Raw genomic sequence first — 18,599 nt, forward strand, 5'->3', positions numbered from 1 at the left:
AAGAGCCCACTCTTTGCTATTACTTCATTACAGCATGGATACTTAAAAAGAGAATAGTCATTTATGTCTCCCAATTTTAAATTCTCCTAGGAAAATAAATCTGGAATGATTTTTCCTTTCCAGTTTTGTTGGAAAAGCAGAGTCATCCAGTAAACCCTGTTACTAATATACAGTTAAACTGTACAAAATTAAACACATCTCACATGACTGTCATGGGTTCCCTCTGAAGAGCTGAATCATATATACAAAAGCAACCCCCCCCCAGAAGAATAACAAAAACATGGAAAATGAGAGGAAGTCTTGCTGTTAGAGACCCAGCAGGAAGGGGGCTTGGAGGCTAGCCACCACCTAAATTCCTACGGTGCTGAAATAATAAAATGATTTCAGTCAACCAACAAGCGTTTACTTAGAATCTTCAGTGTTGCCTGTAAGGTTGCACATGGTTCTGAGGGGAAGCTGAGGGTATGCTGGGTATCTGTATGGGAAAAAAACATAGCAAAATCAGAGCTGTATGTTGTTTCCTTTTATGACGCTGCTCCATTTTCAAGATCACCCTGGCAGATGCTGTCAGTGTGGCTCTGGGAGTGGTTTCCACCACCGGCCACAATTTCTCTGCCATAGCCCACTTTACCTGTGCTCCTAAGACAGCCAGATTTCCCTGGTGATTTCCCCCCGCCTCTACAACCCCCAAGAGCAGCCCTTAATCAATGACTGACAGATATGTGCATATAAATGGTCCCAGCCCTTTCCTCTGATGGGACAACTGTGAGATGTGACCCAGACCCTCTCCCAATCACCTCTGCTTCATGTCACTCCCTTACTTGGTCCTCATTTCTTTCCGGCCCCACTTCCTAATTCTCCTAGGGTTTTTCCTGGGAGCACTCCCTAATGCATCATTTTCCTATGAATATTCCTCGTCTCGGAATCTGCTTGCAGGGAATACAAATGTAAAGCCACCAACTCTGTAATAATAATAATCATTATTTATTATTATTATTACAATCACCCTTTTTTGACCACCTACTGTTTACAGATGAGCATCAGACAACAGCAGTTAAAATCCTGGATCCACTACGGACTCGTTGTTTGATTTGAGACATGTTATTGAGCCTCTCGTATCTAAGTTTCCTCCTTTGTAAAACATGGATAGTAATCTCGCTCTCTCTCAAGGATATGAAGTGCCTCTTTTTATATGGATGTGTGTTGCAGGCTTGGCACTCAACTAGAGAAGTGGGTCAGATCAGTGCTTTGGTATCCAATGAGGCTGCAGCCAAATGACTTGCCGAAGTGTCTGTCACTGATGCCTGGGACCACAGAGTGAAAAAAATTATTTCCAAACCTGGCTGATCAGTGGGGCCAGAGAAATGGTATTTTTCTGTGTCCCTCATGGGACTAGAGCCTTGAAGAGTTTGTAAGTACCTGTTGACAGACTGGGGAACACAGCCAGGTTAGCTCCCAGAGGGGATGGGGGATTTGTAGGGGACACAGTGAAAAGCAGAAGAAGCTGAAGGGGAGGGAGTGGAACAGGCACAAGATGGAGCATCAAGCCTGATAGAGAGGAGAAAAGGGGGCCTGGACCAGCAGCTGAAGATTCCAGAGGAGGATGGGATGGGAGCAGGAAGGCCTGGGGGCATCATTGGAATAGATGGAACTGGATGGGGACACAGCACAGATAAACACCTGAGGTAGAGAAGCTTCCAAAAAAATTTCTAATCACTTACTAACTGCCAGGCAATACAGGTAGAGACTTATGGCTAAAAAATTCACATCACATCCTGTTTGCATAGGAAGAGTTTGCACTGGCCAGCTGCAGTGACTGGAATTGCTATGATTAATCAAGCCATTGATTAAGGCAAGATTTTTTAACCTGGACCCACAGCCCAAGGACCTTGAATTCAGCGAGCCCGTGAACTTGGATGAGGAAAACATTGTATTTTTACTTTCACTCTCATCTAACCAAAATTTTAATTATGAATGTACAGAACAGAACTTAGCAGTACCTAAGACTTTGTCACCAATAAAAATCACAGATATTTTCATATAACATTACAGTTGCTGTGACTATTTCAAAACATCATTTATACTCATCATACTTTGAAATTAAGAAAACTACTAGACCTGCCTCTAGATCTTGTTTTCTAATGTATTAATAAAGAAGAACATGTATGTATTACTATTTCACATTTTAAAACATATTTTAAGAATGGTATTTCAATATGATTGATTTCCTTTCCTTATTTTATTTTATGCATTTAAAACCACTATTCTGAAGAGGGGCCCATGGAAGAAGAAAAAAAAAGGAATTAAGGTATTGAAAGTCACAGATAAAAGCTCATGTGAGTGATGGTTGCAGTTTTCCTTTAACACTCATCAGATGAGCTTCATCCCCCCAGTGAAGAAATGGTACAACAGAAAAAGTGAATATTGATGAGCAAAAGAGAAGAGAAAGATCTGCTGCAGAGGACAGAGCTGGGGGTTGGCAGTCTTCAGCACCCTGGAAGGACAGGCTTCAAAAAGAGAAAACCAGAGGATCTGTTACCACGACAAACAAACAAAGAAATGACAACAGCCTTCTTGCTGCAAGTGATTTTGGATTGAGGGATGAGTCAACCAAAACGTGGGTGTTTGTTAAAAATACAGATTCCCAGGCCTTGGATTGAGCATGGGGATCTGTACTTTTAACAAGCATCCCAGGTGATCTGGGGATAAAACATAAGTAGGGGGTCTTGCCTATATAAAAATGCTGGGATAGAAGAAAATGCTGTGACTTTCCAGGAAAGCTCGTCTGTCCTTGCCAAGCTAATTTATACTGGAATTCCCTGAGAAACGGAGATTGCATTCCCTGGGGGTTATAATCCAGTCCCCTGCTGGGGCAGGCAGGGTGGTGTGGGGGGGGTAGGGTTGGGGGACATGACTCCATCTCTAGGAATTTTAAATCCTGTGTCATTCATAAATGTATGATGCCATACTTTTCAAAGCATCAGGTTAGCCTTTCCTTGGACTAGAAGAACCATTTTAAGTAGGTCTGAGTTCTAACTTCACTTTCCGTCTCAGTGAAATATTTACTTATTAACAGATACTTATGTAAATTATAACAGATACTTATGTAAATCATACTTATGTCCTAACCTTAGTGTAATTGAATGCAACTTGGGGTTTTTTTGGGCAAGTGCTGAGGAGTAAATCCACAGTAGGTTTCAAAGAGAGATTTACATTGCTAATTTCCCAGCGTTGGAATGTAAGGATTGTCACAGATTTAGCCTGAAAGCCACGTATTTAACATTCCTCTGTAGTAACTGTCTCTTAAATTGCGTTTTGGTTTGAGAAGCAGCAAGAACAAATTCACCATGAGGGGGAAATTTTGTTGTTTATTTTGGGGGAAATTTTGTTGTTTCTTTTAAAGGAGATGAAGAGCTTCTGCTCACCGGAAAAGAGCTTTCTCTCTTTAGTGTCCCACATGATTTTGTACCTCTGGTCGCGTCGGAAAGTTCTTTCTTTCCTAATGCTGTCTGAGTTCTGCATTTTGGTGCCCAGAACAAGGAAGTGAAGGGATATGTAAGACACACACACGTAACAGAAATGTAAAGAACAAGCATATCGCCAGCCAATATATGCAACTTGCAACAAAGACATTTTTGTTTGCCTAAGGCTCAGAAAGGCATGCTGGGATACTGTGAGGAACCAGAACTGAGTCTGTCCTTCCCTGATCCCAATGTTGCATCTTAGCCATTTCCTTGGAGCTCATTCTCTTTTGAGTGACCAAGACATGGCATTTTGACTGGGAGCAAAACCCCACAGTGGCATTTCAATGGCATAATTAGCGACAATTCAGCCAATTCTTATTGGGCATCTTCCACATATCTCAGGGTCTGGGCTCAGCCCCGTATGTACATTGACTCATTGGCTCCTTATGGCAACTCCATTAGGTAGTTTTTATCAACCACATTTTACAAGAATGGGATTTTACAGTGGCCGGGATAGAGTAAGCACAAATGAATGGTAGCTATTGTTTTAAATCATTGTTATTACTTTTATGAATAACTTCCATATGAGGTGATCAGGACACATTCAGACTCTTAATCGGGCCTTGGAAGAAGGGTTTAGTTTTGGTAGATGTAGACAGGGAGGAGGGAAAGAGCTGTCTAACAAACCCAAGGCTCAAGGAAGGCAGCTATAAGGAGTATGTGGGTAATGAGCTGCAAACTAGCTTTTTTGAGTTGAAGAATTTGTAGAGAGGCATATTTGAAACTCTGCCTAAAAGGACAACTTTGAGTCTAATTTTGGAGCCTTGCTAGGCTAGGGAGTTTGGGTACGAATTTAAAGGCAGTGGAAACTCAGTGAAGGTTTCTGACTACGGATCTGTTCAGGGATGTGTAGGAAGTGTCGGGGGCAGGGCAGGGAGAGAGCACAGACAGGAGTGTATTTTAGAGATATTGCAGTGTTCCAGGTTTAAAGTGATAAAGTCAGAGTCGGAACCAGGATAGTGGCTGTAAGAACAGAAAGAAAGGCAGTGTGTGCGAGAGAAATTATGCAAGAGGACTTGTTAGGACTTGGAACTGGGTGAAAATCACAAGGAATATGGAGAAAATCAAAGAGAATCTCAAGGTCTTCACCTTGATAAAATTGTAGTATCATTTCCAGAAAAAGAAGATGGTTTTCAGAGGTGAATTGGTAGGTCTGGCTTTGAACACACTGCTTTTGATTAGAGTGAAACATCTAGGTGAAACTGTCCACTAAGCAATTGCAAATGTGGGATGAGTAAATGGCTTAAACTCTAGTTGAATGGAAGAAACCGAGTTTGAAGAATTCATTCTTTGGAAAGACTCATCCTTTCGGGTAGAGGAGGGAGGGAGGCATTGAAGGAGAGGGAGGACAGGTTGGTCAGGCAAGAAGAAAGTTGACATGATAAGCGAGTGTCAGGTAAACAAAGAGAGGAGACAGACTGACACCAGGAAATTCGGGGTGGTCAAAAAAGGGAACGGACAGTGACGGCCGCCAGACATTTGTGGGGGTCACTCACCTTCTCCTGACCTTCCTGCTTCCGGATGGCACATAAGGAGACCATCGGGACTTAGGAGAAAGAGGGTAGCTCTGTGGAGTAAAGATTGTAGGTCTTAACTTCCTTGGTGGTCCAGTAGTTCCACTTCCACTGCCCTTCCACTGCACCGCACTGCACTTCCACTGCAGAGGGTGTGGGTTCAATCCCTGGTCAGGGAACTAAGATCCTGCATGCCCCCCCCCACAAAAAAAAGATTGTAGGACTTGCACCCTTATTTTTATTCACAGATAAATCTCAGCCATGGCTGGTAGCACCACTTTGGAATACGGCAAGTCTACCATTTTGTTTTTTCACATCATTGTCAACATCATCGTGAACTGACATTTACTGAGCATCAGTGAGGATGTTTTGGCTGTGAGTACAGAAACACAGACTCAAACTGGTGTTAACAATACATTGGAAGTCCTGAGGCAGAGTGAACATTGCAACTGGTTGATTAGTGGCTCAACAAATTTATTAGGGACCCAGGTTTTTTCCATTTCTTTTCCCTGCTATCCCCATCCCCAGTGGAGGCCTCTTCTTCAGGGAAGTAACAAATGGCTGTAGCAGTTCTAGATATCACAACAGAAGTACATGTAACTATTTGGAGGAAAAGAGAGACCACCTTTTCCTGTCACTTTCTCCTAAGAGTGAGGAAACCTCACAGAAGCCCCCAGCCGACTTCTCCTCATGCCTCACTGGCCAGAATTAGGTCACATGCAAGTACATGATGCAGTCATTGGCGAGTGAATGGCATTGCCTTCAGAGGCATCAGACCCATTTTTCACAATTTCCTCTGAAATATTTGGCTATATGAATGGGTCCCTAAACAAAACTGGATTCTCTTAGAAAGGAAGAAGTAGGAAATGGAGGCTGAGTGGGCAACTCTTGAATGGAGGGTATGTTGTCAGCCTCTGGGATTAAAAGGCAGTGTTTACTTAGTACGGTGTTGGGCACACACTAGGAACCTAAAAATATTTGTTGGATAAATGAATACGTACTAATACACCCTAAATGCTAAATAAATAACATCGTCATGCCGTAGAGGTTCAGAAGAAGGACTGCTAACAGGTTCTAATGTGGTGACTGATCAAATTTAGTGAGGTTCTACTAAAGTGCAGATACCCAGGCCACAACTCCCAGAATTCAGAATGAGTGTTTTTCATGGGCCCCAGTTATTTGCATTTTTCATGAGAACCTCATGAGGCTCCAGGACAAGCTCTGTTGGTGTTAGGGAGTGTAGCTCTAGGCCATGGTTGAGGTAGGTGGGTAAAATTTTTTTTTTTAACATCTTTATTGGGGTATAATTGCTTTACAATGGTGTGTTAGTTTCTGCTTTATAACAAAGTGAATCAGTTATACATAAACATATGTTCCCATATGTCTTCCCTCTTGCGTCTCCCTCCCTCCCACCCTCCCTATCCCACCCCTCCAGGCGGTCACAAAGCACCGAGCTGATATCCCTGTGCTGTGCGGCTGCTTCCCACTAGCTATCTACCTTACGTTTGATAGTGTATATATGTCCATGCCTCTCTCGCTTTGTCACAGCTCACCCTTCCCCCTCCCCGGTGGGTAAAATTTAAAAAAAATCATTTAATGAATTATCAAATTAAAGAACTAGCAGTTTACCTTCTGATATTTGTAAAGTGGTTGCTAGGATCTATAGTTCATATCAAAGAACCATATGTATAAAGGGAACTTGTGTAAGGTTTCCCTTCTGGGCCTAAACTTGCTGACTGATGAAGAAAAGGTGAATTATGTCTTAACAGTTAAACAGGGTTTCCAAGTTTGAAGATATTTGTTTATTTTAGAATACAATCACATAAAATTATCAGGTTGCTTTTTAATAATGAATGGAAAACATTGGCTCATGTTTATCCTTCCCTAACACCAATTTTTCCACCCTAGATTTCTTTATAGTTTATTGTATCCAGCGAACTTACAGGTGTAGGGAGAGACTAGTATTTCCTCCTTGACTGCAAAATGTATGTTTATTGAAAAATAACCTTAGTTTGCCACAGCCCTTATCTAACTGTCTAAAGTAAAGAAAGAATCTAAATTCCATCCAGCAGCTTCACTCATGCTTGCTTTCATGTTGCCAATGTCATTTCCATTTATATCCCATTAGATCCCTCTGTTAATTCACCCTTTTACTTCTGAGGTGTAATCACTCCCTTTACTTGGGGTGTGTATGTGTGCATATATGTATCTTATTTTCTCAATGAAAATAGTAGTATTGATACACCATTGGATTGGATACTTGTAAAACCTAGTTGGAAAATGTATATAATGATCATAATCACAACAAAAATGGTGTAGCAAGTCTGATTTCAAAGCACTCTCCCTTTCATTATCTCAAACCTCAAAACTTATGAGGTGCTAAAATTAATCTCATTTAACAGGTTAGGAATTTGATATTTTTTCCAGGATTATGCAGGTAGTAGAGCTAGGAAAAAAAAATTTTTTTTTTAGTATGCCATGGTGAATTTGGTGGTATTATATAAACTGGATTTAATTTTATAGGATTTTTCTTTTAACCTGAAAGATCACCTCATATGCATTTATACAGTATTAGCTACAGCTAGGTGCCGTGTAAGTAAACTGATGCTTTGGGGGTGTTATTCATGTCAGGGATTGTTTTGGTTCAAACTGGTGTTTAGTGATACTTTAACCTTTCTTTTTGATACTTTAACTTTTAAAAGTGAAGTTTTAAAAGTTTTAAGTGTGTGTGTGTATAGAAAATAGGTTATGATCATTCATTTGCTTCATTAGGCACTGCTTGTGTTCAGCTTCTGAGGCAGGTTTTTTCTGGAGTCTCAAGGCTCTGTTCTCTTCTATGAGACGAATGCGTAGGGAACGATGCGAGGCCCTCCAGCTCCCCATGCTGAGATTCATGACCACCACCCTGTGCCTAACTGGTTACTGTTCCAGTAACTTGGCTACAGCCTTTTTGAGACTCAATCCCCTTCCTTATGTTCCAATTCTATTCAAAATGATAATGATCATTGTAGGGGAGTCACTGAGTGCTAGGTACTTGCTTAAATGCATTATCTCATTAAATCCTCCTAATAAGCCCATGGGGTTTATAGATGAGAAAACCCAGAATCATACACAGAAGCAAGTGGCAGAGCCTGGTCCAACTTCATTGTTCCATCGAGTCCCTGCCTAATATCCAGTCCCTCTAAGATTGTGCTTTACAACATTCCTTCCGTTATCCAGCCCACGTTCACTCCTGATAGTGACAGAACTTTCATGGCCCCCAGAGGATCAGTTATGTCAAGAATATTTTGTCAGATGTCAATTCGTATTAAAAGCATTGTGCCTCCCACCCCAATAAACTGACATTATGATATTAATGGTACTTTTCAAGGTCCATCCCCACCCGGTCTGAGGATTCCTATTTTGGAATCCAGGTCCCATATCATTCACGCCTTTGGGAGCTATACAGTTCAGGACTGAAATCCTACTGCTGAACTCCAGGCCAAGAGCCAAGACATGGAAGCAACCTAAATGTCCACTGACAGATGAATGGACAAAGAAGATGTGATTTTTTTTTTTTTGGCCACGCTACACGGCATACGGGATCTTAGTTCCACTGTGCCCCCTGCAGTGGAAGCGTGGAGTCTTCGCCACTGGACCACCAGGGAAGTCCCAAAGATGTGATATATTTATACAATGGAATATTACTCAGCCATAAAAAAGAATGAAATAATGCCATTTGCAACAACCTAGAGATTGTTGCAAATTTCTAGGTTGGATGGACCTAGAGATTATCATACTAAGTGAAGTAAATCAGAGAAAGACAAATACCATATGATACCACTTATATGTGCAATCTAAAAAAAAAAGGATACAAATGAACTTATATACAAAAGAGAAATAGAGTGACAGACATAGAAAACAAACTTATGGTTACCAAAGGGGAAAGGGGGGGCAATGAATTAGGAGGTTAGGATTAACATATACACACTACTATATATAAAATAGATAACCAACAAGGACCTACTGTATAGCACAGGGAACTATACTCAATATTTTATAATAACCTATAAGGGAAAAGAATCTGAAAAAAATATATTAGTATGTATAACTGAATCACTTTGCTGTACACCTGAAACTAACACAACATTGTAAATCAACTATACTCCAATAAAAATAAATAATTTGAAAAAAAAGATCAAGGTCCTTCCAAAGGCTCATAGGCCTCACTGGACGTCTGCTGGGGCTGCCTGTCATGGTGCTCTACTGAGGTGGCTTACTGAGCATTACAGCCCTGCTCATGCGCCCTCATGACCCCATGACAGCAATACCTGAGGGTGGCTCCTGACTTCTCCAGACACCAGGTATCATCAATTGGCCTATGCTTCTCTCACTCCTTAGCTCTTACCTGTCCAATTCTCCCAACGGTCTGCTTTCTCTCCCCCTTACCCTTAGGATTGCTTTACTCCCATGGGCTGGTAGAGTGTCTTCCATTGTCCTTCAGTTAATAGGCAAAGACTGACTGATTTGACCAAGTTCTATGCAGATACCAGCCTGACCTCTGACCTCAAATCTATCCTACACCATTGTTAAATAAACCCATTAGCTCATTTTAGTTCAGTTCAATATATATTTATCAAACAGGAACTTGTTCCATGTCTTCAAGGAGTTGAGTTGGTGGAGGGAGAGGGGGATTGTCAAAAATGTGAGGGGTTTGGGATTTTACCCCGCTTGCAAGCTAACAAGGTAGCCTGCCATATTTTATTTTATTTTATTTATTTATTTATTTATTTATTTATTTATTTATTTATTTATTTATTTATTTATTTATTTTTTAACATCTTTATTGGGGTATAATTGCTTTACAATGGTGTGTTAGTTTCTGCTTTATAACAAAGTGAATCAGTCATACATAAACATATGTTCCCATATGTCTTCCCTCTTGCGTCTCCCTCCCTCCCACCCTCCCTATCCCACCCCTCCAGGCTGTCACAAAGCACCGAGCCAATATCCCTGTGCCATAGCCTGCCATATTTTAATGGATGTTGATATAAGACAAAAATCTCTTGGGTCAGAGAAAAGGGACTTTATTACTCCCCAGTGTAGGCAGCATGATCATACTCAAATTTACGTCAGCTCCCCTTGCCCCTGAGTCCCACAGTGTTGAGTGATGTGGACAGACCGAGCTGGATGCCTGGACACACAGTGGGTTGCATCACAGGAGAGGATCCTGAGCTTAGGGAACCCACATCTTTCAGACTAAACAGCATAAAAGCTTACCTAGACAAATGTACCATACTAATATAAGATGATGATAATAGTGGAAACTGAATGTAGGGCTTATGGGAATTCTCTGCTATCTACACAACCTTTCAGTAAATCTGAAACTATTCTAAAATAAACATTTGTTTTAAAAAAATGCTTACTTGACCTTCGCTCTAGAGGGAGGTACTATTTCTACCTTCCGACACTGTTTGTTATACAAACATCCTTGGAAAAAGAATCCAGAACAATAGCGGAAATGCAAGAAACCCATGAAGCATTGCCTCTCAGCAATATCCACCTGTTGTTTCTGGTGAATTTTCCCATAAATATGCCACTCCACTGGCTACTCTGATTAATTTAACTGACAGAGGCTAGGATCAAATCTGTTCAATTTGTCTCATACATCATCTTATTAAGGCTACTATGATCAGGAATTTAGCAACAGGAGTAGGCCATCCTGCAGCAATGACCTCAGCTATGCCTCCCAGGGTCTTAGAACCAACCCATTGAATAAATCCCCATAAACTACCAGGGTCTAACTTAAGAAAAGTTATGGGGCTCTCTCCTTAAGATTCTTTATTGATCTTTCCCCTTGGCCCAAGGCATTAATGCAGACACAGCAAGATTTATTAGCAATCCTATAAGCAATCCTATAGACTCTGCTGTGGCCCATGAGGAAGAAGTTTAAAGCAATTCTACCATCTATAATATCCCTGACCAGTAATTTGAGGCTGGCCTGAATGCCTTCCGGGGCCAAGGTGATGTTATTGATCACTTTAGCTAAAGTTAGGGACAGATTTTGTACTCTTTTTTCTAATTAGATGGCTTCCACTGGAGCAATAACTAGCCACAGATTGTGCACAAATGATGAGTCTGTTATCTCTTTGGAAAGCTCTTCCAGGTAATCAAAGGATGCTTCATTTGGGGCTCACAGTTATTTAAGAGCTATGTGATCTATTAGTGGCATTTCCTTAAATACTTGAAGGTCTCTTATGATCACCTATAAGGTGCAAGTCACCATGTTTGGGGGAATAAGTAAGTCAAGATAATGCTTGGCTTCCATGCAAGAATACATGGGAATTATTGGGAATGCACATGGTAGCCCTGGAAAGAAAGTGTTACAATGGTCAGCGCCACTCAAGTCAGACCTACACTGTTCAGTGGACACAGGTTGTCAGTATCACCAACATGGCCTCTCCATCAGCTGTTAAATCTTGGGGTTCTCAGGTTGCTTTGAATAATCAAGTCTAGTCCTTGTTTATGGAGGAGCTGCCTAGTGCAGTCAGACTAAACTCTCCTGTTTGTCAATGTCACCAGGTGGGTGGCATTTTTCCACCCCAAGGAATGACTGAGCAATGGCTGTAGGAATGGGGGTGGGGAAGACATCCAGAGGTATGGACAGGGTTTTGTGTGTGAGGTGCAGGAGCTGGGGCCTCCCTTGTTATTTCAGATAGACGTCTTGGTTAGCTTAAGGGGAAGGGGGATCAAACCTCAAACCGTGCTCACAGCCATCTGGCAGGGGGTGGCAGACCCAGCAGTGAGTTAAATCACGGTGTTTGCAACAGTCTAGGAGAATCACGCTAACATGTTTTCCTTCCTGAGGAAGGCTCCAAGGACAACTGCAAAGGGCAAAGGTCCTTAAGGTCCTTGCTCCCCGACGCTGGATGACATGTTGAGGTCTAAGGTGTTACTTGCCCAAGTGGTGGGTTGTTGTTCTCCTTCCATCATCCCAAATTCAGTGCGTCCTTTTCCAGTAGCTCCTTTCCCCAATCACTTCCTCCTCTCACCCAGACCTTTCATCTCTAAGGGTCATGCACGAGAGACAAGGCATTTTATAAACTTACAGTGACTTACGATGTCCCCACTTTGGCCCATGGGCCACTGAAGGGAGACTTGGTGACCAGTGTGCTCAACCAAGTGGTCATTATACTTATGATCTCTGTAACTGTTGTTTGACAGGCTGTGGGACCTTCTGCCTACCCCGGACAAGTATTAGTACTAGTCATTATAAGGGGCAGACCTGAGGCTGACTGCCAGAATGGTGGGAAGAGAGTTAGTAGCATAGTAACCATGGCCCTGTTTGGAGTCTTTGAGACTATGTGGACTGCAACCATCTCTCCAGTTTTCCTCATTAACAGCCAATAAAGCAGAGGACCATTTATTGCTCGGCAGACCATACTGTCTAGCCTAAAACTGATTCCCAGGAACCATACAATTTGGCTTACTATCAATCTCCATGGACTTCTTGCAAATTCCATTAATTGACTTATGAGGTGCTCATGCTTTCTCTTCCAGAAAACTATATCTCTGATATATTCCATCCTTGTCCCAGCACTATCAGGAACTGGAAGTGTTTGAGATTTTACCCGACAAGTTAGCCGGCCTGAAAATGTGTTCATTATTTCTGTTGATAATTTTTTTTTTTTGGTTTGTTTGTTTTTTTTTGGTTTGTTTTTTTGTTTGTTTTTTTGCGGTACGCGGGCCTCTCACTGTTGTGGCCTCTCCTGTTGCGGAGCACAGGCTCCGGACGCGCAGGCCCAGCAGCCATGGCTCACGGGCCCAGCCGCTCCGCGGCATGTGGGATCTTCCCGGACCAGGACACGAACCCGTGTCCCCTGCATCGGCAGGCGTACTCTCAACCACTGCACCACCAGGGAAGCCCTCTGTTGATAATTTTTTAAACATATTCTCCCCTCAGTAAATCAGTTGCCCTATGTATTATTAACTATTTTTAAAGATGTAAATTGAGGAACTAGGTATAACAATAAATAGAATAATGGTAAAATGTTTTATAATTATTAAATACATCCGTTTGGGGGGCATTTTTTAAAATAAATTTATTTATTTAATTAATTTATTTTTTTGGCTGCACTGGGTCTTTGTTGCTGCACGTGGGCTTTCTCTAGTTGCAGTTAGCGGGGGCTACTCTTCGTTGTGGTGTGCGGGCTTCTCATTGCAGTGGCTTCTCTTGTTGCGGAGCGTGGGCTCTAGGAGCACGGGCTTCAGTAGTTGTGGCACATGGGCTCAGTAGCTGTGGCTTGCGGGCTCTAGAGTGCAGGCTCAGTAGTTGTGACGCGTGGGCTTAGTTGCTCCGCGGCATGTGGGATCTTTCTGGACCAGGGCTCAAACCTATGTCCCCTGCATTGGCAGGCGGATCCTTAACCACTGCATGGGGGCATGTTTTTTGCCTTTTTTCAACCTTAACTGATCGGTTCATTATAACTACTGAATAATAACTTCCTGTGCTATTACTTGTAAATAAGATGAAAATTAAATAGATTTAGTCCATAGGCAACTACTTCTCAGTACAGAACAGTAGTTCTTCAAAATCTTTCCCACTGTGTCATTTAGAGCTGGGTTGAGAAAATTAGAAGGTAGTAGTAAAGGGAGCAAAATCTTGAAATGAAGGTGACAGGGCAGAACTACTTTAAAAAATATTTTATCTTCCTACTTCTATAACCATTTCCTGCTCCCAAGAAGTTTTCATAACATTTCCAAGGAGATAATGACAAAGATGATAATTTCTATTAATTCAGGAACCAAGAATACAGGGAACAGAAGAAAGGAACTGATAGGTTTAATTACTCAGATAACCTCTTCCCCTCCCCTCTGACATAAAATGTTTGAAAATCTGGCCTTTCCTTTAGTTGTGAAATCTATTTCGTTATCACCTATTGCACGCTTACTATGTACAATGCACATTCAAGACTCTCTGAGCAAAAGGTGGTCTTGGTAAAGTTGATAAAATGTAAGTGAAATTAGCTAAATGCCATAAAAGTGCCATGAGAATTCAGAGTATAAAAAGAGTGTGGTTAAAAAACAGTGCAGGCCTTCCCTGGTGGCGCAGTGGTTGAGAGTCCGCCTGCCGATGCAGGGGACACGGGTTTGTGCCCCTGTCCGGGAAGATCCCACATGCCACGGAGCGGCTAGGCCCGTGAGCCATGGCCGTTGAGCCTGCGCGTCTGGAGCCTGTGCTCCGCATTGGGAGAGGCCGCAACGGTGAGAGGCCCACATACCGCAAAAAAAAAAAAAAAGTTGTACCAGTTTACATTTCCACTAGCAGTGTAAGAGACTGTCTTATCACACCATCACCAGCACTGGCTATTATGTACATATTTCTATCTTTGCTAATACAGGTTCTTATTCATATTTATTTTTATATATTATTTACTTACTTTGATAAATATTTATATTTGCTATCTTATTTATATTTTTGAGCACTAGTAAGAGTGTACATTTCCCTATATGTTTCAGCCAGTGGTATTTCTTTTTTTCTCAATTTTTTGTGCTTTTTGTTCATTTGCATGTGGGGGTCTTAGTATTGTTATGATTAATTTGTCTGAGATCTTTATATAATGTCACCTGGATACCATAAATTTCTACCAAATAAAAAATAGTTCATTAAAGCATTTGAGTTCATTAAACGTCTGGGCAGATGGCAATGGATTTACATCATAGCAATTGAAGGGATCTCAAATGGGGTTCTAAACAGTCGTGTTTTTCAAGTTCTTTATCGTGTTGCTTTCTTCTTTCTCTGCTCTCTACACCTTATGCCTTCCTCACATTCCAACACCGCCCCCACCCCATTTCTGTTCCTTTCCAATCTCTATTGGAAACTAGCTTACTTATGTCTTTTGTGTCTTTGTCTCCATTTACCCAAGCTCTCAGTTTATCTTCCAGCCCTCTAGTTTATCAAAGTATTTTCCTAAACAAGGACATTTCCTTTTCTAAGAGGAATATCAGTACCAACTTTCAAGATATTTTTAATATTATAGGGGGGTGAAAAATGATTTTGATTCCTATTGTCCTAGTAGTTTCAAATACTTTCCCCACTTTGTTTCATTAAAACATTTATCTTTTTCCCTTGACAAAATTATGAGGAAAAAAATATCTTCTCTACGCATTTTTTCAGTGCTTTAAGCCTTAGAAGGTGCTTCCAGATGGGGAATATTTAGATACTTGGAAATGGAGGAAAAGGTGTGTCATGCCTGTTACACATATTTAGATACCTAGGATGCTCCTATGCATTGTATCAAAAAGCAAGCTTCGCACTCTTTGTAAAATACGTTCCCTTACTATTAGAATCCATTAGAAAGCAATCATGCCCTGCTTATTCTAAACATATTTGCTAGATTTTTAAATGAGATATGCTAGGTCTAATGATAATTAGAGCTAACATTTATTGAGTACTACATTATACTGCCTCTCAAGTATAACATGGTGTTTAAAACATTGGAAAGTGTCTGGACATCAGAAGTAGACGTACTCGAGTTCAAAAATTAAGAAATGGACATGAGAATTCTGCTTCAGGGCCATATGCAAACATAAAGAAACCAAAAGGTTTTAAATGCAGACCCTAATATTGCACTGCCCAAAGCAGTTGTCACTAGCCTCCTCTGGGTATTTAAATTTTTATTAATTAAAGTGAAATAAATTTTAAAATTCAGTCCTTCAGTCACACTAGCCACACATCAACTGCTCAAGAGCCATGTAAGTCTAGTAGATACGATATGGACAGCACAGAATACCATTTCCACCACTGAAGAAAGTTGTATTGGACAGTACAGATCTAACAAAACATTGCCTTTAGGCCCATGTTTTGTGATGCCAGATAAAGCCCTTGGAATTCCTGACAAGTTTCCAAAGTTGTGTTATAGAACTGGTTGTTGGAATTGCCTGCACATCACCCAAAACTGGTGAAAAGCATCAGGTTGGGGATAGGTTGGTTGATTGTTACTTTTTGTCCGATATATTACTAAGTCTCTAAGAAATTCTGTGGTGAATTTCTGCAGGGACACAACAGCAGAAAAGGCATAAGATAGGTCAAAAAACCTGGGTCCTATAATATATAGTAATAATAGCAACCATTTACTGGGTGTTTCATATGTGCCAGGCACTATGCCAAATGTACACGTCATTTAATCTTCACAACACCCCTATAAGGGATGTATTATTACCGCCATTTTACAGGTGAAGAAGTTGAAGTTTACAGGCCTGAGGTCACATAGCTGGTCAGCAGTGGAGCCAGGATTTAAAACCAGGTATGTCTATTCTCTTGTGCTAAACAGCTCTGTGACCTCTGGCTCTTCACCTTCTCCATTTGTAAATATAAAAGCACTGAATTAGAAAATCACAAAGTTCTTTACCATTTCTAAAACTATGTTCTAAATTAGAATAATACCACCTACCTTCCCCAGCCAATGAAATATGCAGGGCTCAAAAGAGCGGCTTGCTACCTTTTTTTCCCCCAAAGGACATGATTTCTCCTGTCCATGCCTTTGCCGCGTAACCTTCCTTGGTTTCCCACTATCTAATGTGGTGCCAACTATTTATGATGTTTATTACACGCCTCACATACCCCTGAACTAGATAACAGGCTCTCTCCTGCCAGGAGTGATTCACGCCAGCAGATAATCCTAAGAAAATTCGCACAGTGACTATCGCACAGTAGATGCTCCATGAACATTTATGGAATTAACCTGAAGTGGACTGGAAGGAAAAGGTGAATCAGCGGCCAGAGTGAACTATTAAGGATATTACTCAGAAAACCGGGCTGTCCGAAGAAAACCCCGAGTGGAGAAGCCTGTGTAGGGCCTGGAGACAAATTCCAAACTGCAGAAACCTGAAGAAGTGGGATAACCTTAGGGATGGTGGCCGTGAAATTCACAAGTGGCGCACGAGACTCGGGCCGGACACAGGGAGAAGCAGGAACCCTACCCAATCGCGGAACAGCGGCCGCCAGCCGCGACTCCCGGGTGTCCTTGGATCCCCCGAGAGCCTCCCAGGCCCGCCCCGCCCCGCCCCGCCCCGCCCCTCTTTCGAGGGCTCGGCCGCGGCGGCTGCGCAGTGGCGCGCGCGTAGGCGGAGCGGCGAGCGCCGCGGTCAGCTGACCGCTCCGGCTGGCACGTGACTTGCTTCGTGGGCTCTGGGGTCGAGGAAGCTGTGAGACCGGAGATTAGGTCGGGTAGGGATGGAGCGCTGAGCCGTTAACGTCTGCCAGGCTGTACACCTCTGTACCTGTTACTGCTGCCGCTTCCTCGTTTGACACTTCCCTGGGTCAGTGAGCGATGGCTACACCGTATGGGGAGCCCCGGCCAGGCCGAAGCTTGCGCTGCGGTCGCGGCCGGGGAGGGATGGGGGCGGGCGCGGGGGCCGAGGCTGAGGCGTTGGAGCCGGTTGGGCGGCTGTGTCTGGTTTCTCGGCGCGGGTTCGTCGCCGCCTTGGGCCTAGGTTCTGTCTCTAGGGAAGAGGAAGGAGGGAAAAAGAGAAAGGGCCCCAGGGGGTACTCAGTGGCAGAGGCAGAAATAAAAATTCCGGTCTGGGACATTTCTCCTTGGATTGGGGTGAGGATCCCAGTGAATGCTCGTCCGCTTGATTGAGGGGGATGACAGGTGGCTGAGTGGCCCAGATGAAGATCCGGGGTGGTGTGTGTGAGGTCACAGCGACCGCGAGAGCCTCCACTGGGTGTACGCGCTTGCTATGGGGGTGGCAGTTTAAAGGGTCTAGGAGCCCCTCAGAGAGGACGCAGGGTCCTTGTGGGCAGGGGAAAGAACGAGAATCCAGAGAACTCAAACCATTTTTTATTAGAATGGGGGAGGGGTAGGCAAGAAACCCCTGAAAAGGAGCTTGAGGGGAGAATCACACGGGCAAATTGAATCACCTGAGAAACAGGAGTGAGGGGAAGGAAAGTTTGGTTAGATTCTGTTTGCACTCTTCACTGAGGGTACTTATAGCTACCCCCAAAGCAGTCCTGAAGTACACAGGGGAGACTGGATCCTTTGGGGGTTGAGGGGAGACTCCTTTGTAAAGATCTGTTTTGGCCTTCCAAACTTATCCTTTGGTACTGTCATCTACTCCGGAACATCTTTTATTGAACAGTAGTCACAGGAATTACCTTTCATGTTTATTTTGTTCTCACAGGTCTTTGAGAGAAAGTAGATGAAAATGCCATTCATTGTATAGTTAGGGACCTATCTAGACCCTTGGACCTAGAAATGGACATCAAGTGATGTGTTTAAGTCTAGCATAACTTCCATCGTCTTCTGATTGCCGATTACCTGCACAGTACTTAACCACAATCACATCTAGAGAGAAGGGTGAGTTTTTTGTAGTGCACTGTAATCTCTGATTCAGCACTTTTGGTGAACCTTTTTGAGTAGGACAGCTTCAAAGGGATTTGGCAGTGGTGGTCAGTGCTTTAAAAACTGCTTTTCTGTTGGCTTCGGTGAAGCGGTTCAGTTTACAGTTCAGCTGGAGGAGATAATGAGCAACAAGGTGGGCAAAAGGTACTCAGCTTGTCAATCACGGTTCTTTGGCA

General features: G+C 42.6%; 1 protein-coding gene across 3 annotated transcripts in view; it reads left to right on the plus strand.

Moving 5' to 3' along the window:
* The first annotated feature begins 17,171 nt into the window (after positions 1–17,171).
* The window catches only part of ATP6V1C1 (ATPase H+ transporting V1 subunit C1), a 38,712-nt gene continuing 37,284 nt past the window's right edge, over positions 17,172–18,599 (plus strand). Inside the window, exons 1-2 of one of the 3 annotated variants that reach the window (XM_060127845.1) lie at positions 17,172–17,338; positions 18,203–18,378. The gene's annotated coding sequence lies outside the window, so the exon portion shown is untranslated. The remainder of the gene's footprint in view (positions 17,339–18,202; positions 18,379–18,599) is intronic. The other 2 variants (XM_060127844.1, XM_060127843.1) reach the window with 2 other exon arrangements.

This window comes from Lagenorhynchus albirostris, chromosome 17 (assembly GCF_949774975.1).
Source record: "Lagenorhynchus albirostris chromosome 17, mLagAlb1.1, whole genome shotgun sequence".
Classification (NCBI taxonomy): domain Eukaryota; kingdom Metazoa; phylum Chordata; class Mammalia; order Artiodactyla; family Delphinidae; genus Lagenorhynchus; species Lagenorhynchus albirostris.